Raw genomic sequence first — 8,585 nt, forward strand, 5'->3', positions numbered from 1 at the left:
TTTTCTAAAGACATCCAGATGGCCAACAGGTGCATGAGGAGATGATCACTATCACTCATCATCAGGGAAATACAAATCAAAACCACAAAGAGATATCACCTCACACTTGTCAGAATGGCTAAGTGTCAAAAAAGACAAGAAATAACAAGGGCTGACATGGAAGATGTGGAGAAAGGGGAACCCTCAATGCACTGTGGGAGGGAATGCAAAGTAGTGCAGCCACTGTGGAAAACAGTATGGAGGTTCCTCAAAAAGTAAAAAATAGAACTATCATATGAGCTAGTAATTCCATCTCTGGGTATTTAGCCAAAGAAAACAAAAAGACTAACTTGAAAGGATGCACCTCTATGCTCAGTGCAGCATTATTTACAATAGCCAAGATATGGAAATAACCTAAACAGCCATCAGTGGATGAATAAAGAAAATGTGGTGTATACACACACACACACACACACACACACACACACACACACACTCTGGATTATTATTCAGCCATAAAAAAAAGAATGAGATCTTGCCATTTGTGACAACATGGATGGACCTGGAAGGCTTAACGCTCAGTGAAATAAGTCACAAAGAGAAAGATAAATATCATTTGATATCATTTTTATGCAGAATCTTTAAAAACAAAAAACAAAGAAGCTCATAGATACAGAGTATAGACTGGTGGTTGCTGGAGGCAGAGGGTGAATGGTGGGCAAATGGGTGAATGGGGTCAAAAGGAACAAACTACTAAAATAAACAAACTAAAATAAATAAGTCATGCGATGTAATATAAAACATGGTGACTATAGTTCATAATTCTGCAAAACTGCAAATATTGCATATTGGAAAGTTGCTAAGAAAGTATATCTTAAAAGTTCTCATTACAAGAAAAAAATTTTGTAAATATGTATGGTGAGGGATGTTAACTAGACTGATCATGTGATGATTATTTTGCAATGTATATAAAGACTGAATCATTATGGTGTACACCTGAAACTAATATAATCTTATATTCCAATTATACCTTAATACCAAAAAATTCGGGCAATTAATAAAACACTTAAATCATAAAGCTGAGTTCAAGTTTAGTCCCTAAAGAATATATTTAGTTTCCATATTCTGTTATAGTATCCTATGAAATAAATTAACTCAATCTAAACTACTTGATGATCATTATTTTTGTTACTTATTACAAACTATAAAGTTTATGTTCAAGATTGGTTATTGATGTAAGTGCCCTCAATTAAAGGTCTACACCTAACTATGTATACACATTAATGAAAACAATACTGCCGCAATCAGGTACAATAATTTCTTTCTATTTTGTAAAAAAAGAACTTCTAACCTCACTCAACAATTAATCACATTTCAAACAATGGATCTGAAAAAATGTATTAGAGGCACATTTTTTAAAACAAACACACTATGAAACCTTGCTTTTAACGGAGTCAGTGAAATTTTTGTGTTTGTTTGCTTTTTTATGGCTATTTGGTTTACTTCCTTCTTCTGGGCAAGTTTAGTATGCAACTCTCACTCTTTAGCAGTCAAACACCCACAGATTTAAATTTTCTGAAAACTCAACCTGGTCTTGCCAGCGGAAGACAAAATAACTAGCACCACAAAACAACTGTACTAAATTTTAACACTGTTCATTAACAGTTCCATTCTCCTGAGTTTGCGTTTGTTCTTTGGCATTGGCTTAGGATATAATCCATTTTTCAGAAGGTGTTCCTTGCTGAGGCGAATTTGAGCACCATGCTGAAGCTGGAAAGAGCATAAAGCTTGAAGAGGACGAAGCAAAGTCTGTGAAGATAAAAAAAGATACTAAAATAGTGTAACAAATCATATTGTATCTAGCTTTCTCTTCAGAAACAGGGATTATTATGTTTCTTTTTACTATTATTGCCTTTTAACTATGAAAAGTAATAGACACTCTACTAAATATGTGATGATTTCTAAATATAAATTTCTTTTAATTCATACCTTACATAGTGCTAAGGAATTCCAGTAAAAAGACACAAGTAGCTAATTTTCCATAGAGATGATAAAGTCCAAATTTAGTTTTACACATTAACATATTCAAACACCTCAAAAAACTGTTGCATTATAATAATTTAATGTGTAACAGAGTAAAAGAGACCTTTAGATACAAATTAGTTAATTCAGTTTCTTTTTTTTTTTAAGATTTTATTTATTTATTTATTTGAGAGAGAGAAAGAGGAGAGCACAAGTTGGGGAGGAACAGAGAGAGAGAGGGAGAAGCAGACTCCCCAGTGAGCAGGGAGCCCGACGTGGGGCTCGAGCCCATGACCCTGAGATCATGACCTGAGCCAAAATCAACCAACTGAGCCACCTAGGTGCCCTTAATTCAGTTTCAATCACAGAATGATGCACGTTTCCTGCTGCCTGAGAACAATCAGATGATGGCGGCAATTGGTAAGCGGTTTACTAATTCTCTCACATTGGTCCAGGGACCACATACAAGTTAGATATCCCGGTTTTGGTGCATTTGAAATAATTCTAACTATATATGTACCTGTCTAAATCCAAATACTTACAGGGCCAGTCATATAACATAAACATGTACAGTGGGTAGACCCATATGATAACAAAGAACGGTGGAGGTTAAAACACAACTAGAGCACATGCCCGACCTGAAGTTTTTCAAGTTCAAAAATAAAAAAAAAAAAAAATTCCCACTCTGTCACATGTTTAAAACATATTTTGAGTCAGATTCTTTCCTTGGGCCTGAGACCCCTGATCTAAATCTCTCAAATAACAATCGCCAACTTGAGTAAGCAAACTGTTTTTTAGAAATAAAAGGAACAAAGGAAAAAACTGACAGATTTAACTACCAAAATTTCACAACGTCTATGTGAAAATGTATTCTCCCTCATACACAACATGAGTGTCAGCAGAGCTTAACATAAGCTCTAGTCTGACACCAAACTCTTAGACACTGTCACCAGCATTTCCTTCTCCGTATTTATTCTTTTCTTCCTTATTAAAAAAAATCCAAAATGTTATTCAAGGTGGCAGTGTATCCAGCTAGGATTGTTAACTGGCTACCGACATGGTCCATATAATGATATATATGTGGAGGTTCTTGTGGGGGCTTCCAGAGATACTCTTTACAATGGGACAGACTCAGGAGGCAGAGGCTTCTGCACTTTCTTCTTGCCTGGAATAGGACTGTTAGAGGTGGGACAACCATCATGTGACTACAATGCAATCAACATGAAGATTAAAGTCAAATACATCTGATGATGGACAGAAAGACAGAAGAGATCCCTAGCCCTGGGCTGCTCACCTCAGCATTTCTTACATCCAGGAGAAAAAGCCAGTATATACCCTGTTCAGTCACTGCAGTGACCGCTCTGTTATATGTAACCAAATGTAATCCCTAACACACACCAATGGGAAAGAGACAAACTTCTCGGAAAAACTCTGCACACCATTATCGTAGAAAGCCCCTTATATATGCTATCATGATTTCTTTTAACTTCTTCAAATAAGAGAGGGAATGTGGAAATAACTATGTATTTCTTTACAGAGTCAACACAGACTGACTGGATCCTGAAACATCATCCCTAGAAAACATACCTAGGACTACATAGAGACTGAGACAATGGAAGTTTCCGTTGCTATGTACGACATTTATTAGATTCTTGATGGACAGAATACTAATATTCCTATTGGTAAGGGCCTCCAACGTTTACCTCCTGAAAATAAGATTCTATCAGTTTCCTGAGGTAATTAAGAGAGCGAGTTGTGGAGACAGATCTAGATTAGATCCCCACCCCATCTCTGTGGTACTCAGTAGGGCTGTTCCAAGCACGCCAGTCCTCCATCTTTGAAATTAGGTCGGCCATATCACTTGCTTTGGTTAATGAAATGTGAGCATGAATACTGTGTGTCACCTCTGGACAGAAGCTTTAAAGGAATGTATGACTCACCACCTCCCTTTATGCCTTCCTTGATGGAGGGAGAATGACATATTTAGATGGTGCCTCCACCAGCCTGGGCCCCTAAGTGACCGCAGCAAGCACAACCACGCCCACCCCCACGCCAGCCCAGCCCGGGCGATCCCACAGCACAGCCAGTGTGACAGGCACATAAACCTCTGTCGTGTCACGCCATTCTGATTTCGCAGCCGCAGCTAGCCTATCTTGACGGGTGTGATCATTACTAGCTACGTGTTCCCAGGTAAGTCATGTAACTTCTCCCTGCCATTTTCTGAGGGAAATAATGTCAGCCTTAAAGGGTCATTATTAGGTTACACTAAGGGGATAAGCGCACCACGTGATAATAAATGACAATGCTTCTGTATAAACTAACAACATCATATTTGAGGCAATGTGAAGCTACAGGAGAAACAGACTGGTTCAGAGGAACAATGAAAATCCAAAATCTTCCACTTTCAAAATAAGTTCATTTCTAAAAGTTTATTTGGGGGGGAATCAGTGTTTTGTAAATCCTTTGTCTGCAGGTATAAAGTGACAGTTCTCAAGGGACCCTTACTGACCAGCTACTGTTGTCGAGCAGAGCGCTAAGGCACTTTGGCTGTGCACAAAGCTTTACCCCATCTACCTATACAGGCTCATAAGATAAACCTCCTAAGTAGGAAAGGTTCTATTACAAAAAAGATCCCTAAGCTCAAGACTTCCAAGGTGTGAAAAGCCCTGGTAAATATTACAATAGCTCAATGAAAATCACCAATCTTCAGTTCAAAACTGTTGTGAATTTATTGGCAAGAATTGGGGAGACAAGGAAGAACAAGGGGATTAATTCTCCTTGAGTTCCTGGTGTCAGGCAATTAACACACATTATTCCACTCAATTCTCACAACAGTACTAAGAGGTAACTATTTTTGGTACATTATAGATAAGAAAACATGCACAAGGAGATTATATGAATTGATCATGGGCAAAAAATGATGATGATAAGTGACGGGGTTTAATTCAAACCTGCTTCAAAGCTCACCTTGAGCTACTGTGAGTGTTTGAAAAGCTGCTAGCTTTTAGCTTTTTTTCATAAAGAACAAGGATGAATCAGCAGACTAAGAAGGCTATTCCATGCCAAGTTCTTTATTTTGAGGAGCCCTACCTATCAGGATAGAATAAAGCCAGATGAAAAATTACTTCTCTGCCCCATTGCCTTACCGTTTCATTAGGAGGCCCCTAATAAAGGGTTACTGGGGGAAACATGTATGTCATAGCTTTCCTCCTCAGGAAAGAGAGAAAACACCTACATTCAGAACAGATGGTAATTGTATTTCTCAAGGGAATGAACTGATATATTTTTTTAAATTGTAGCTAAATTCGAACAGGCTGGACTTGGGATTCCCCCACTGAGAAAGCTAACTTTTTTCTGCCAGCTATAATAATAAGCAACTTGGGATGTTCCATTATGCATTTCTTCTGCTCATGCTCCAGCCAAGAATCTTATCAGCACCTCCCAAATCACACATTGTCAAACACACTTTTTCGTCTCCTGGCCACTGAAGTATTACTTGACTACTCCTGGTGATCAAAGCAAACAGAAAGAGAACTGTAGGACCTCACTATTACTTTGGGATTTCGTGTGCCATTTGACCCACAGACAACAGTAACAAAAGCTGAAGACAGGATGGATCCTGTTGCCATTCTGTATCTTGAACTTTGCCTGTTGTTGGATATTATACTCAGAGCATACGATAAGCTTCCTGCTGGAATGGTACATTAACTAATACCAGAATCACGGATCTTATGAAACTGGAAGGAAGGAGCAGTAGGATCATTGGAAGCAGTAGTACAAAAATGATCAAAACCCCTAGCCCTATTGTATTACAACGGCATTATTAAATCACCACCACTACCAACGTTAAAGCTTCTGTTCAGAATTGAAGTAAAGATCCTATTCCAATGTAGAAATAAGAGATGTAGGTCCATAGACGATTCTTTTCAGAACCCCAAAGAAGGAAAGGAAATAAAGTTTCAAATCCACAGCCAAAGAATATTACATTTTTCCCTCAAGATTTGAGCTTTTAATGGGTCCTTGGTCTGATGTCAGCTGATCACTGAGTTTTAAATCAACGAAAAGGAAAATACAGAGACTGTATAGAAAGCAAGTTTAAATAATAGCGCTCAGTTTCATCTTTCTTTTAAGATGCCTAAAAAGCGGGCGCCTGGGTGGCTCAGTTGGTTAAGCAACTGCCTTCGGCTCAGGTCATGATCCCGGAGTCCTGGGATCGAGTCCCACATCGGGCTCCCGGCTCAGCGGGGAGCCTGCTTCTCCCTCTGACCCTCTCCCCTCTCATGCTGTTTCTCTCTCTCTCTCTCTCAAATAAATAAATAAAAATTAGAAAAAAAAAAAAAAGATGCCTAAAAAGTGTATATTACTTTTGCCCAAGAACATATAAACAAAATAGAAAAACAAGTACAGGGGTATATAAAGTGCTATGTTGATAGCTAGATACATGGTAACAGGTGATAAGGTTAGAGCAGAGGGAGAAAAGTCAGAAAACACTGTCTGGTCATTTGGGAGAAAGATGTATGGTCCCTCAAGAAATTTTTTTCTTTCTCAAAGGAGAGAGAACAGAGAAAGAGAAATTGCCTAGACCCCAAACGAAGTTTACTTACACAGATACACACACAAAAAAGCCTACTCATGGGCGCCTGGGTGGCTCAGTTGGTTAAGCGACTGCCTTCGGCTCAGGTCATGATCCTGGAGTCCCGGGATCGAGTCCCGCATCGGGCTCCCTGCTCAGCAGGGGGTCTGCTTCTCCCTCTGACCCTCCTCCCTCTCGTGCTCTCTGTCTCTCATTCTCTCTCTCAAATAAATAAATAAAATCTTTAAAAAAAAAAAAAAAAAGCCTACTCATGAAAGCCTACTTCTTTCAAAAGAAGAAAAGCCTCCAACTCTGACATTTCCCATAGCTTAGGGTAGGGGGAGAGGGTAAAGGCAATTCAAGGCTTGCTTCTGGCATTCTTTAACTCTCCCTGCTCTGGGCGTCTTTGGTTCTTTTTCTTGATAACCAATCCAGTTACTCTGACCTGAGCTTTTGTCCATTACTGAAATTTCCTTCATGGCTACGGCATCCTCTTATCATAGTACCCACAGCATATAATGAGAGACAGAAAGAAGGCAGGAATGAGAACTGTGTATGTGTGTGTATGTGTGTCAGAAAGAGGAGTTATAAAACCCCATTTGGTTACGCTCATTATCCTCTGACTGTTCTTCTTGAGTTTTATCAAAAATCTTCAGTGATTAAAAAACTCTTAACAATTTAAGTCTTATTTTGCTGTTCTTTTTTCTTTTGCCTTAAGTGCAAAGTTTCCTACATGTTCCAAAAAACTGAGATGTTTGTGAGCTCAATGAACACTATTCTTTACTGATGATTATTAATTATATATGAAATCACCAGGCTTTCATGGAAATTAAATAAAATGATGATTGCAGGTTATAACCTTTTCATATTCTGCAGGCGTTTTTTCCTCAAAAAATTATCTTTTTTATACTCCAAGCCAAGTGGTGACTAAGATAAACAGAAAGTTGGTATACACCTTCTCAAATAAAACCACCAATGCAAAAAAAAAAAAAAAGTTGCTGTAAAATATTCTTTTAATTAAAAAGAAAAAAGCTGTGTACAAGAAAACACAAAATGCTAAAAGAGAAATACAAAATAATAAAAGAAAAATCTAACCAAAAAACCCTGTATTTAATGTCGTGCTACTTAAAAGCAATTTAGCTTATTACAAATGCTGTTTGCACAGCTTAGAATGAATATTTAAATAATGCAATCTGGATGCTAAACTAACACAGAAAAACACCAGAGGGGGAAAGAAGGTTATAAATGCACACAAATTTCTATCACAGATACATTCAATTTGACACCTGAGCTGCAAATTTTACAAGCTATGCATTTCTAAATTTTCTAGATAAAATCTAACCAAACTGCTTACTTTAAAAAACTATATAACTTTCCAAAGACATACCTCTTGTATGTAATTATTTTTCTCCAAAATGGAAAGAGCTGCAGCTGCACATTCCAGTGTAGAAAGGCACCTATTAGTTGGTTGCGTCCGAATTACATACTGGCTAGAAATGCTCGTTTTTAACTGCACCTGAAACGGAATAACAGGATGTAATTTTTGTTTTAAATTTAAAGTTATAAAGTCTGTGTTTTAACTGCTAATTCCCTTCCAAAATTGCCAGTTTAGAAGTATTAAATGTACTGGGGCATGCTCAATGGCTCAGTCGGGTAAGCGTCCAGCTCTTGATTTCGGCTCAGGTCATGATCTCAGGATCATGAGATTGAGCCCCATGTCGGGCTCCACACTCAGCAGGGAGTCTGCTTGAGATTCTCTCTCTCCCCCGCCTTCTGCCCCTCCCTCCCACCCCACTCACACTGTCTCTCTCTCTCTCTCTAAAATAAATAAATCTTAAAAAAAATGTATTAAATGTGTCAATATCTTCCATACATAATATCCTTCAGTTATTGTTACTGTTAGTCAAAGAGGACAGTTATACATATATCTGACACTGAAAATATATGCAGAATACATGCAAATTCCTACACATCATAAGTAAAAAGACTAATAACCCCTTCCCAGCGGGCA

The 8,585-nt window shown here is 38.1% G+C and overlaps 1 long non-coding RNA gene across 1 annotated transcript; it reads right to left on the reverse strand.

Annotated features, from left to right (window-relative positions):
- Nucleotides 1–589: 589 nt before the first annotated feature.
- LOC145722761 (uncharacterized) lies at nucleotides 590–8,357 on the reverse strand. Its single transcript, XR_014147277.1, has 2 exons — nucleotides 7,962–8,357; nucleotides 590–1,788 (listed from the first exon to the last, which is right to left on the reverse strand). It is a non-coding gene; the product is annotated as an uncharacterized LOC145722761 (long non-coding RNA).
- Nucleotides 8,358–8,585: the final 228 nt, after the last annotated feature.

This window comes from Leptonychotes weddellii, chromosome 7 (assembly GCF_054177405.1).
Source record: "Leptonychotes weddellii isolate Sample4059 chromosome 7, ASM5417740v2, whole genome shotgun sequence".
In the NCBI taxonomy this organism is placed as follows: domain Eukaryota; kingdom Metazoa; phylum Chordata; class Mammalia; order Carnivora; family Phocidae; genus Leptonychotes; species Leptonychotes weddellii.